This window comes from Pinus tabuliformis, chromosome 5_1, assembly GCF_031772625.1.
Source record: "Pinus tabuliformis cultivar Carrire ecotype Pingquan chromosome 5_1, CPIR1, whole genome shotgun sequence".
NCBI classification, from domain to species: Eukaryota; Viridiplantae; Streptophyta; class Pinopsida; order Pinales; family Pinaceae; genus Pinus; species Pinus tabuliformis.
This window is the reverse complement of record NC_142305.1, coordinates 101,455,006-101,469,654: the sequence shown is the minus strand read 5'-3', so window position 1 is coordinate 101,469,654 and position 14,649 is coordinate 101,455,006.

Here is a 14,649-nt window from a genome sequence, read left to right as displayed (position 1 = left end):
TACCACCAGATCAAAATTGTGTTGGAAGATAGGAGCAAGACCACCTTCGCCATTGAATGGGGCTACTTTCAATACACCATCATGCCGTTTGGGTTAAAAAACGCGCCAGCCATCTTTTCGCGCATAGTTGTTGCCACCTTCAAAGAATATATCCACAAATTCCTGGAGGTATATCTGGTGTGCAACATGTAGCGAAGCGATTGGGACCTACGCGTACCTACAGTATTATGGACTTATAGGAAAACATGCAAGAAATTGACGGGACAAACACCTTTTCGGTTAGTTTATGGTGTAGAAGTTGTTATGCCAATGGAATATATTGCACTTAGTCTACGCATAGCAATGCTCATAGGTATGACGGACCACGAAGCTTTGGACAAAAGGCTCGCGCAATTAGAAGAACTTGAGGAGGAATGGTTCTTGGCTGGTTTTCATTAGCAGGTACAAAAGTAGCGTGAAAAGGCGTGGCACGACTGCCATATTAAGTTACACACCTTCAAGGTAAATGACTTAGTGCTATTGTATGACAGTAAGTTTGAGAAATTCCCAGGAAAGTCCAGAATTCATTGGCTGGGACCATACGTGGTTAAGGAGGTCATAGACGGAGGCATGGTCCAGCTAGTAAAAGTAAATGGAGAACCTTTCCCAGGCAAAGTGAATGGCAGCTGCTTGAAGCCCTACACTGGTGGGCCGGCTATCTGACTAGCCGGAAGAAGCACAATCTTCGTGCTCCAATGGTCCGGACAAAGGTGCGGGACTATAATCATATGCAAGGGATACCAAAAGTCTCGAAACAACGTATGCAACAGATCCAGCAAGCAACAGCTTAGTGCGTTGCTGACCTCCGCACAGTTCGAGAACAGTTGGAGGGACTCTGCGCAAAGATCATCGCGCCGATAGAGTGACTCGAGGGCAAGTCACGATGTTTGTGTTGGAGGCCCGTTGGGCATTGAATCACCCCAAGACATGTTTTGGGGCTAAAAGCCTAAGTTTTGACCTAATCTTGTTGTAAAGCTCCACGAATTGTGGGCGCGGGGTGTGAAAGTAGAATAGAGTCACATGGTTGTCCACCCTAGTTTTGTAATGTAATTTCGGCTGAATAGACCTACCCATGGTTCGTAGACCATGGTATTCTATAAATAGAGCGAGGCTCTAAGTAGATAGAGAAAAGAGTGAAGAGGGATTGAGTCGCAAGTGTAAAGTGTGTCTTCAAGTCGTAGAGTAGGTGAAGGCTCTACAGCTGAGTGCATAGAGGCCTAGTAGTCTGCAGCTGAGTGCACAGACCCCTGCAGCTGAGTGCACAGGGTGGAGTCGAGTCTGTAACCAAGGAAGGAATTAATAAAGAGATGTTTTTTCATTATTTTATGTATCTGTTCTGCAGCTGAGTGTGCGGACCCCTACAGCTGAGTGCATAGGGTGGAGTCGAGTCTGTAACCAAGGAAGGAATTAATAAAGAGAAGTTTTTTCATTATTTTGTGTATCTGTTCTTGGGTTAATGCACGTTTGTTATAATTTGCAAATACACTATTTATTTACTGCGCGCACCTGTATGAATGGTTTATGTTGTTAAGTATAACTTAAGCATGCAAGTAGGCTAAAATAATCAACTAACATTGGAATACTAGTAAGGTCTTGGGTAATAACGTAGAAGCGTAGTGTTCAACCCCTAATTAGGGTTGCGCTAAGGCAATATATCAGGCTGTGAGGCACAGGAAAGTGCATGAAGTGACCTGCAGGCAGGGTCAAACCGCGGACCACTTGAACTCATCAGACATCTTTAGGGTGCGGAAACCTGGTTCTATCACCCTCCCATACTACTTTGGGTGAGACCTCAGTTTGCACACCATGGACTGTTGACAAAAGGGCCAATAGTACCGGGATTTGTTTGGCTAAATTAACTCTAAACCTGGGTCACTCCCCCATAAACCAACATCCACAATAACGAGGTGCCAACTTAGCACAACTACCCCACTGCAAGGTAGTCTTTCTGGGTTTTATCCACAAAAAAACATGATCCCCTATTTGGAATTATTTATAAGTTCTCTTTATATCCGCGTATGCCTTTTGTATATCCTTGGCTGCTTTTAAGTTTTGTCGAACTTTCCTCACTTCTTGCTCCATTTCTGCCAACATTTTAGGTCTTAAAATCATTTTGTCTTCTGGGCTACCCCAATTAGTGGGGGTTTTACACCTCCTTCCATATAACACCTCATATGGACTCATTTTTAATGATTCATGGTAGCTATTATTATAAGAAAACTCAACCAAATGAAGATATTCTTCCCATTTGGTTGGTTGCTGCATTACATACATTTGTAACATGTCTTCCAATACATGGTTTACCCGCTAAATTTTCCCATTTGTCTGTGGGTGATAAGAGGTACGAAATTGAATCACCCTGTAAAAATATTTTTCCAGAATGTAGATGTGAATTTTACATCCCTATCCAAAATTACTACCTTTGGCATGCCATGCAACTGAAATATTTCTTTCATAAAGATATCTGCGATTTCCACTGTTTTATAGGTGGATTTAACATGGATGAAATGAGTAGATTTTCTTAACTTATCCACCACTACCATGATGGAATCATGCTATTTCTGGGTTTTGGATTGTCCAGTTATAAAATCCAATGTAATCACTTCAAATTTTCATTCAGGTATAGGAAACGGTTGGAGTAAACCAACGGGGTGTTGATGCTCATCTTTAACTTGCTAACACTCCAAACGCTTGGCTAAATACACAATGATATCATTTCTCATCCCGGGCCAAAAATACTCTCTCTTAGTCGCAAAGAATAATTTCTGATACCTAGGGTGAGCAACATAAGGAATGTAGTGAAATTCATCCAACAACATTTGTTTAATAACCACTTGATTAGGAACATAAACCATTCCTTTGAAAGCTAACATATTTCTTTCATTTATACCATACTCAGATGGTTTTCTAGAATCTTGTATTTGTTTAGTTTTCTGCCATAAGAATTCATATTCAAGATCCTTAAGGGCAACTTCTTTAAGTTGTTATGTCACATCAAATTCAAATTTGTGATGGTACCAAATTTCATAAACACATTTCACTTTTCTACTTTAGGCATTAACTACATTGTTTTCCTTCCCTTTAAGGTTTTTTATATCAAAGTCAAACTTGCTTAGGAATATAGTTCGCCTCGCTTTTCGTGCATTTAAATTAGGTTGTTTGAAGAAACTAGTTAAGCTACTATGGTCTGTCATTAGCATGAATTTCTTCCCCAGTAAGTAATGGCACCACACTTTTAAAGCATGCACCAATGCAGTAAGTTCTATATCGTATGATGAATACCTTTGCTCATGCTCCTTTAGCTTCCTTGATTCATAGGCTACCACTTTACCATCTTGCATCAAGACACCTCCCACCCCTTCTTGGAAAGCACACATACAATAAATTCCTTTTCTGGATCAACCAGTTTTAATACTAGAGAAGATGTTAATAAATGTTTCAATTGCTCGAAACTATGTTGACACTTAGTTGTCCACTTAAAAATTATCCCTTTCTTTTGTAGAGATGTTATGGGGTAAGAAATTATAGAAAACCCCTCAATAAAACAATGATAATAACCTCCTAATCCCATAAAAGACCGAATATCTGCAACATTTTTAGAACGGGCCAGTCTAGGATGGTCCTGATCTTTTCTGGATCAACAACAATACCTTCAGAGGATATTACATGCCCCAATATTGAATCTATTCCTTAAAAAAGTCACATTTACTAAATTTGGCATAAAGCTGATTTTCTCGTAAGGTTTGGAGGACTATCCTCAAATGATCCTTGTGTTCCTCTACATTTTTCGAGTAAATTGAAATATCATTGATGAAAATAAAAAAAAAACTTGTCTAAATAGGGGTGTAAAATCCCATTCGTTAAACCCATGAAGGTTGCAGGATTGTTCGTAATACCAAAAGGCAACACAATAAATTCATAATGGCCATAGCATGTTCTAAATGCAGTTTTACAAACATCCTCATCCTTAATTCGAATTTGGTGATACCCCAATCACAAATCGATCTTAGAGAATATGGTGGCGCCCATGACTTGGTCAAACAAGTCATCTATCCTTGGAAAAGGGTATTTATTTTTTATGGCTAGCTTGTTTAACTATTTATAATCAATAAACAATCTCAATTTTCCATCTTTCTTCTTTATGAACAACATCGATGCTCCCTAAGGCGACACACTTGGTCGGATGTACCCTTTGTCGAGTAATTCCTGCAGCTATATCTTGAGTTCAGTTAACTCAGGAATACTCGTAGTACGATATGGTGCTTTTGACACCGTAGAAACTCCAAGAATAAGTTCTATGGTAAAGTCAATGCTTCTTTTCGGGGGAAATCCTAGTATCTCTTTAGGAAACACATCTACAAACTCTTGAATGATACGTATATTTTCTAAGGCTGTTAATTTATCTTTGGAGTTGGCATAACCCACATGCACTGCATAAACTTGGCAACCTTTTCTAACACATTTCTTTAACTGATTAGCAATAATGGGTCACAACTTAACATTTCTTTTAATGCCTTGAATTTATTGTTTGTTTCCTTCATCTGTGAGGAAACTAATAGTTTTGTCTTTACAATTTACTAGGGACCAATGTCCCTCCAGCCAGTCCATCCCAATCAATACATCATATGACCCTAGAGGTAATATGTTTAAATTTACTTTAGTTTCTTGGCCTCCAAACTCCATAGGACAACCTTCTACTTTGGTTGTCACCTTACATTTTTCCCCTGTGGCTAGTTGCACTAGCCATGAATTTTTAAATTTAATACTTGATAGGTGACACAATTCAACTTTTTTCGGACTAACATAACTAAGACTTACTCCTGGGTCAATCAAAATAGACACAAACTAGTTAGCTATCTTACCTTCAAAGTCCACCATAGCAGGCTGATACTCCGTCTGGTGATCCTCTAAGGAAACATTAATCTTTGTATGTTTCTGGCCACATCTTCGACCGTAAAGGATTCTTGAACACTAACTGTGATCTTGGTTCTAGTACGGTGAGGAAAATTCTTGTAATAGTGGGGTTCCCCATGTTATCACTTCTTAGTGTCCCAAGACTGAGAAAGGAGATCGATGTAAGTAATCTCAAACCAATCTTTAGATTTGGTATCTAGCCCTACCAAATTAGAGAGGGCCCTCTCAATGATCTCACAACTAATGAAGTGACTGGAGAGGAAATCAGATGTTAGGCTAGATATTAAGCTCACTAGGGTTTGATTATAGGGTTTGCTGGATGAAGCTCATAGGTCTAGGAACTAGGCTAGGGTTTCAAATTATCAATTGTAGACATATAATGGGGAAAGGTAGGTATGCTCAGTGACAGAAGTAGGTTGTCATTGTGGTGTAGGGATGAAAGTTATAGGATAAGAATAAGAATGTAACCATGAATTCACTAATCAGAAGAAATAGAACACTAGCATGAAAATATCATCAAAACATAGCATATAACTTATGAATTATGCTTAAACACCTATGAGATGATCACAAGAAAGCATAGAGATGGTAGTAATGAAAAATATATATTCAATTTTGTGATAAATAGAAAAAAAACACTATCAATAAATAATACCACAAGAATCCCAAGATAATAGCTGCAATTTCCTGTTATATTATTGCAAAAAAGTGTACACTAGCTCCAAGCTATGATTATCAAGAATCCAACCCTCTCTAACACTTAGATTAGGCTACATGTAGACCAAATTCCAATTTCCCCCTCTCAGGGGTCGAATCCACCATCACAGGAATTGTTTACAAGAATATCTCCAACCATACCTAAGACTAGGGAGGTTAGAAACCAACTCCAAATTTGGCCCAAAACTAATTCACTTTGACTTTACAAGCATTAATAAGCATGAATCTACACTATTTTCACCTTAAAAAGCATAATTACATTTAATTAGATCATTTCAAAACCCTAGAATACAAATTACTTCATGGAAATTTGAGTTTGATTGAAACAACCCAAGAAAATGACCTTCTGGTAAAAGCGTAGTGAAATTTCTCAGAAGTGCAACGTGTGACTTGTGGAGGCCTTTTTGGGGACTTTCTTGATCCAATTGTTGATCTGAACGATACTAGAGATAACTTAGGATGTCTTCTAGGTGCATGAACCTTCAATCCTACAAAAAAACTTCTCTAAGGCTTCCAAATATTGATTTTCCCAAGACTTCTCCAGAAGCACAGCGATGCACTGAAAAAGAGGCAGAAACATGTTTTTTGACCCATTTTTTAACTTTTTCTTTAGTTTTAGAGGTTGGCATGGAAAACCAAGTCCACATCTACAATGTACTTGCCAAGATATATCCAACCATGCAAAGAATCCATCATTTGGAGGTCCCTAGAAGAAGCATAGTGTGAGCTCGCTGCGCTTCTGTGCACCATGACTATAAAAAATGCAAAAAATACCCAAAATCACCAAAATTTCTTCAAAATTGCTCCTTTTTCTCCCTGAATGATGAGTTAAACAATCAATGATGCATCAGAAAGTAGGTCAAGGTTATCTCTCTTTTTAAGCTTCTTTAGGGTTTTCTTTAGCTTCCTCTTCATGCTCCTAACCCTAATTTTGCAAATCTGATTTCTAGTGAAGTAATGCCTTTCCATGTTTCTCTGAAGCTTGGTGTCCCTATTGGCCTTCTTAAAGAGATTCTCTAGGTGCTCATTAACCCTACCAAGCCACAAATCCTTGTCTTTCTCAATCTCAGCTGCAATGGTGTCTTCAAAGTCTTGTTGACCTAGTGGAGGAGATGGCTCACTCCCTAGTGCTTCCTTTCTTTTCAGTCCTTTGGTATTTGGCCTCCTTGGCTTGATCTGAGGCTCCTTATATTCAAGTTTCTCAAAATCTATCACACTCTTACCTTTATCATCATCTTCCACCAAATAAACCCTAGGTTTAGAAAGAAAAAACTAATTTACCTTAAGTTTCATGTTCTCCTGTTGTAAGAATGCAATCATGAAGTTTGCTTTTGCCAAGTCATCCTTAAGCTCTCTGATTTCTACCTCTTTCTCTTGGATGATTTGTTCAGGTGATTCGATTTCTCATGCCTTTATAGGTCTGCAAAATGTACCTGTTCTTCTTCATGCAAAGGTGCATCATGATGATGTCTTGATGCTTCTTGTCCAAACGTAGGAGGCTGAACTCTTTCTACACTGTCAGGAGCAAACACAAGCCTCTTACCTATGCTATATGTTTTTTTCACCTCTGCCCTAAGTATCCTTGTCACTAGTTTTCTTGTAGATCCAACTTCTTGAGGTCTTGGTGATCTTTCCAATGATGAACTTTGGCTGCTAGGTTGACTAGTAGCAGGAAAAAGAGAAGTTGATTTCATGAATGCCTCCCAAGATAAGTTGACTTGTGACAACTGATGCAAATATTTTTTTTTACCAAGCCATGATGAAATAGGTTTGCTTGGTGATCTTTCCCTTTGCTTTGTACCTTCTCTGTCATCTTGACAAGAGTATAAGTAGTGAGGCAGGTTCAGTGTTTTGATGGCAGTGAAATGTATTAGTAGCCTTATGTGATACTGGTACAATCTAGAAAAATTCCCTTCTCATGTAAATTAATTCATAATAATCTTCATCAATGGAGCATACCTGTCAAGCAATTGTTTGAAAGGAAAGATGTGTGTTGGAGCTTTTTTGTAATATAGCTTTAGGAAAACTTTGTGATTCTCAATGTCCAAATCCATCCCTTTAAACTAGATCTCTCCTTGGTTAAGGATACATGTCGCTGAAGCTATGGATTATGATGAAATAGTGAAGTCAACCCATGCTATGCTGGCCTTATCCCTCCTAAAATTGGTGGCAAAAATACTTGTTATTCTGGCATGGCAACCTGCTTGCTGAATCTTTTCACAAAACCCTAGACAACCCACATTTGCAAAGGAATTCTTGATAAATTATGAGGCCATTATTTCATGGGTGTGATATAGATCAAATATGGACGCTTGCCCTCCCTTATTTTTTTTTTTTTGCTCAATGTCCATGGTTTTAGTTCACATGGTAAAACCCTATTTAGGTAGGAAGGAAGGGTAGGGTTTGCTTTAGGAAAAGAGGGGAAAAGGGACTGTTCTAGTGAGGAGAGGGAATAGAGGGGTTAGGGGCTATGTAAATTAGTGGGAAAATTATTGGGGGTGGGGATAGGTGTTAGGGAGTGTAGGGAAGTGAACATTATTAGAACGAGTGAGGGGCAAGGGTGGGAATGTGTAAGCACAATCCTAACCTAGAAATTGCCAAAAACACGACATAGGCTAGACTTTGTTAGGAAAACAAGGGAGATGAAGAGAATGAATGTAAGGAAAGATTAGGAGAGGTATGTTAGATGTGGGTGAGGGTAGTAGAGCAAGGAAACTAAGATTTTTACCAATGAAACGAAGTAAAATCACTGAGAAGACAAAAGCATAGTGAAACCCTAGGAGAGAGATTTCCACTGCATTTCTAAAGAAACTGATCAATGTGAGAGGTCACTGGTGTCCACTTACCTATCAATGAGATGTTTGAACTTGAAATTATTGAAGATAACATCTGTAGATGCTTATTTTCCCTCCAATGCCAAAAGCGCAATGTGGGTTTCTAGAAATGCAGTGAAGGAGGTGAAAAATGTATTTTGAGGATGAAACTTGATGTTGTGGTGGCTAGGATGTAGTTTGATGATGGCTAGGAGCTCAATAAAGGTGGAATGAACAATAAAAATGTTTGAGTGGTCTTCTTATAAGCTTGAAATCAATGTTTTTCTTAGGTCATGTAGTGACATCATTTGTCTTTTTGAAAAAGGAAATGATAGGCTAGTGTACTGCAACTTTAAAACTTTGGTATGCATAGTTACATCTTCATAAGGATCAAAATGTACTTTAGGAATCATTTTAGAACACTTTCCCTAATTACTACTCCCATAATGATGACCTAGGTGATGACATGACTCTTTATGACCCTTTTTTGATGACTTGACCTAATAATGACACCTAATGGATTTACAAACTGATGATTTGGACCTTTGTACCTTGTAGTATGAATGACCATGAGATGATGACTGAAATGGTGATCAAGAAACTTTACTGATGACCTATCACAAGGAGTGATGGTATGACCAAGATGGAATTTTGTGACCATGAAATGCTGGGAGCAATAATATACCTAGACATACTAACCAATGATCAAATTTTTATTTGAAAACTCATTTGAAACTATAAAAATTTGACCTAGGAACCTATCAAAAACTTTGAAAGAGTACATTTGATCACTGGTGACTGACAGACACTAACACCCCACAACCCCAACATTGCAAGGGAAGTTTCTGCGACTGCCCAAGTTCTATTTTATTTGATGCTTCAGCTGGTTTGGATTCACTAGAAATTTTGTTTCACTGCTAACCCTTTCCCAGGGTTCCTCCCATAGGTTTTATGGGTATAAATTTTGCCCCACCTGATCTGGTACTCTTATTATTAGTCAGGAAACTCCTCTGCCCCTTTTTACTTGACCAACCTTTACTATTTTCTCCTTTTTTCCACATTTGCTGATAGCAAATACGAGGCGTATGGTCTCATCCATTATGTTGGGATTATCGAACTCCAGCCATTCCTTCATGTAAGTTGGAAAACTACTTAGAAAGTGCTACACTTTTGCTTTCTCCTCTCGTATGTAAGGAACATAATGCGACAAAGAGGTAAAATTTGTTATAAATTCATCCATGGATTGTTGTCCCAACTTTATATCATGAAATTCCTTTGCCTTCTCATCATAAAATTTCTCATTCAGGTATTTGTCCTTAAAATATTTTTGGAAGGTATCCCAAGTCATCTCTTATGCATCAATGCTATAAACTATTTTAATTTCTTCCCACCATAATATGGCTTTACCCTGCAATTGATAGACTTATAGTTGGGCTTTTAAATTATCACCATATTCATAAATCTTGAAGTACGTATTCATAATAATCAGCCAGGATTCTACAACCTATTCTACTTCTCCGTCGAATGATGGGGGCTTTATTTCTTGAATTTCCCTTGTAATTCAATATTTTTCCTCTTGGCCCCCTGCCACTGGAATTATTGTCAGACTCTTCCTCGTTATTCATTCGAGTTCCCTCTCCTTCTAGATGATCTCCTTGTTTTCGCCTTGTCTCTTCCCTATTCCCATTATATGGACTAGGATATGGATTTCTCAAGTTCTGTCTATCCGAGATACTTTTCTTGATTATCTTTTTCTCCAACCTCAACCTCTCATTATCAGCTCACAAATTTGTCATTTTTGCTCATAATTTCTAAACAGTCTCTAATAACATAACATTCACATTTCTAGTTCCTTCTCCCAACTGAACCCACATCTCCGAGTTAGATCTGGTTCCACTGGGTCGGGTGGTTCTTATTCCCCCCCTCATACTGTTATAGCTACCTCTCTTTTCCTTTGTGCATTCTAAACACTTTGGTTAATCATAGATTTTCCTGGACAAGGCCAAAATGTTGCAACTTGTGGATCTGATACCACTTGTAACATGTAAAGGACATGGTTATTTAACATAGTTTATTATTATTATTATTATTATTTTACCATACACTTTACACACAAAACATATGTATATATTTGATTAATCATGAATTACTATGAAATATTTTCGTTGAATAGAAAAATAAAATTTTTTAAATGTTTTAACTTAGGCCATAGACAAATTTACCAACACCTTAACCAAGTGATCCATAAGTAATCACCAGAATATTTTTGAAGTAGTCGTGACTAGTAGCTGCCAGTCGTGGTAACTGGAAACCAGAGTGATTTGAGCCTTAGCTCACATGATTCCTTATCTGACGGTCCTCCGTTCCCGGTGAGAAGTTAGCTTAACCAACCCTTGCTTCCTTCACACTTAGTCACTCATTTTCTTGGCTCAACCACCCAGATGAGCTCTACAATTTGCACATAACTGACTCCTTTTACTTTTTTCTAACCCTCCGTGCTATCTAGGTGAGAGATGATGTCCATGTTTATGCTTTTATTTAATTTCATAGTCAGCTAGGGTTTTGTCTTCCCTCTTGTTAACACTCCCAACAACCAATTCTTGTAGGAGTGTGTATCATTTAAATTTGGCTTTTGGTTATCCTAGTTTGATGGCGACGATAACAATTTGGACATGCACTCTCCTTCCATTTTGAATAGAGCTTCAGGTAACCCAGTTGTATAAGAATTAACCCTTCTAGGAAATGTATTTGCTTTGCTATATTACTTGGGATTATTAAGTCTCAGTTACTTTCAATTTTGTAGGGTTCGGTGCTAGGGTTAAGGGAGAAATTTTTTTCCTAAGCTACAAGCGAGAGTTGTTGGGCTTCCGTATACATGGTGAGCCACTAGAAGCACCACCGATGCCACCCCTTCATTTACAGTTTTCTTTCCAGATTATTGCAGTAATTTCTCATTGATTTGTTGCAGGTATTATTTCAATGCTACTTTGAGGTAATGGTTGCACGACTTTAACCATATCCTCTCGATTAATTAGGTGCCAAAACTACTATTTCACAAGGTTTCTGTTTAAGTGTTACAATTTCATCTGTATAATCAGAAGGGTTCCATTGTTCCCCTACGCGGAGGAAACAATGACTAACCCATTCTAAGTTTTCCTGCTAGACTTTTAAATTTGTTTGGATCACTACTTGTCTCACAAGAGGTTGAGCCTTACGGAGGCCTTAACCCAGAAAGGGTTTTTAATTTAATGCATGTACTGGTAATCAATGTTCAAATTCCTATAGGTTATATGTACACATTTAAGCATATGAATAAGTCTCCATGAAGAATTCATGCTCTTTGGCTCTGTTCCATTTATTAACTGTGCACAATTTCTAGGTTCTTGTTAGTGACGTGGATCATATTTTTAACTCTGTGCTTAGTTGGTTTATACTTCAATATAGGAATGAGGGGGACTGAACCTCACACATGGGTTATTAAAAAACTTAGGTCTCAACCCCCTCGGCAGCATAATTCCACTCAGTGAGGGTTCACCCTATGCAGTTTATGATTATAGCTAGTTTTTTTATAGTTTTTAAATTCATTATAACTATGAATAGTTTTTAATTCATTATGTTCATGAATAGTTTTTATTTCGATATGACTTTGAATTTCATATTTGTGCTTAAAAATGTTGGTCAATTATTCTCGTTTCCTAGCACCTTGCAATAAAATAATTAAGGATTGAGTAATTTCCAACACTTAAATCAATTTCATTACTTACTATTCTCCCTCTCATCCTTAAAATGGAAACACCACAGTTTCCATAATTGTCTTTCTTTTTCCTAACTCCCTATTGGTTTAAGATTTACCAGTGTCAAGGGTTTCAACAACGCATTCAACATGTTATGGTTTTGATCCTATCGTCAAACTTCCTGAGTTTTGTTATATCAGGTGAATGGTTTTGAGGGGCTTGGACAAGAACGGTTTGAAGCTGCTGATTTAATCTTGGCTTGGCCTGGAACTAAACAAATTTTGCCACATTTTCTAAATTTTACTCCTAACTTTCTGCTAGTAGTAACAAGGATAAAATCCTTTTTTCCTTACATTTAATTTCTCACTACCCTAAGTTACAATGAGCAACAAACATTTTTCAGGTACAATTTTTTGGTTCCCATTAGTTGAACCATATTGACCCTACAACTTGCAGAAGTCCTATGTCACTTTCCTTTTAAAACATTACAGTTTATTCATATCATAGTCTACTCTTATATAACACTAATCACTCGCACCCATGTCCCACTAGTATACACCAGCACAGATAGCGATCTTTGTGAGGTGATTATAGAATCTAGTTACGATAAGGAAAACAATCCACAATCCACAACCAACTAACTCAATCATTATTTTAGTAGATTGATCTAAAAACTCTGCTGCAATTTATTATAATACAGTCAAAGCAACCACAAATTTTCTTTCTACAAAGAATTAATCCAAAGAATATAATTATATATGTACTATAGGTATTCAAGCACCAATACTTATATGTTTAACATTTATCTCACAAATTCAACAAGGTTGAGACCTTTCCACCCAACCTTGAAAAGGACAATTATGTATGAGTCTCCCCCTAAGCTTTCGCTCAAGGACAGTTATCACCAAAAAATTTATCATCTAGCCTAATTTACTAGATAGATCGAAGTACACCATGTAAAGCCAATTTTACCATAGTAAAATTGCTTTCACTGTGAGAAATTACTTAATAAACCACCTTTGTTAAGTAATTTATAGTTAAACCCATGAAGAATAATTAAATAAATCACTATTTATTTTATTTTCTTCTAGGAATAATTAATTAAATCATTGTTCAATTATTATTCCTTGTCATATTTGACCCAATCATGAAAAATAAACAGATAAATCATTAGTTATCTCAGTTTTCTCTAAGAATAATTAATTAATAACTAATTAATTATTATTCTTTGTCAAATTTGACTAAATCCCTTGGGAAAATTAAATAAATCCTTATTTGTTTATTATTCCTTGACTAATTCCTTAAGATGATAAATAAATTATTTATTTATTTTTTATTTCTAAATAAAAGTTTAAATACTTTTTCCCTTCTAACCAAATATAATAAAATTTTCCAAGTGGTTATTCCAAGAATGGGATCAATAATATTTTATTATTGCTCATTATTCGAGGATAACTCAATATTTTGTTATAAATAGAAGGGTTTTCCATTCATTATTCACTTTTGATTATTTTCATTGTTGCACTCACTGTTGTAACTCTGATTATTTTCATTGTCGCACACCATATTTTTTATGGGTTTACACATTATAGAGGAGAGAGACTCTAAACAAGATGAAGACGTTTGAGGATAGCCAAGAACCCATCCCATAGAGGGGGACTGGTAACATTTATTTGTTCCCTTCACAGGGGTCATAACAAAACTATTCTTCGTATATCTGGTTTCCATTGGATGATTGGAGTTATTACTCTTTCCTTTTGTTGTTTAACTATGATTGTGACATAGATCAGAATTTTGGCAGGTTTTGTTTCTATCAGTTGCTGCAGATCTAGAATGTTTAGCAGCCATTTATATTGTTGAGATTGTTTGTCATCCAGAATCTTAAGTGGGCTCTTTTTGTACATCTTTAAGAAGAAAACACTACAACAAAATTGGCGACTCCACTGGGTTTTATACTTCAGATCCAGAAACCTAGGTGACCTTCGGTTTTTAGCTCAAGTTTTTTTTTCAATTCTCTTAATGTTTCCTAGTTTTTTAACCCTATATCTGTTAAATTTCTGACTTCCGCAAGCTTTATGGTCTTTTCTGCATGTCACAGGAACCAGCCGTGACAAAGGCGGTAGTTTTTCCGAGATTTTCCGACTGGGATCCTCAGAGCAAAAATCACACCTTTTAGCCCATAAAGTGTGATTTGGAGTCTAGAACGCACTTATCAGCCCAAAAAGTGCGATCCCACCTGAAAAAAAGTTCAATACCTGCGATTTCTGGGTTTTATGGTTTTTCTCAGATCTATTTCTAGGTTTTGTAGAGAGTTGTCTGCTGGGTTGTTTGACCTCTATCTCATCCTGTTTAGGCCTTGAACTACTATAATTTACTTGTCAAAGTCGAATATATTCCCCCCTAAGGGCTTTTAGTACACTTCCACCTTTATA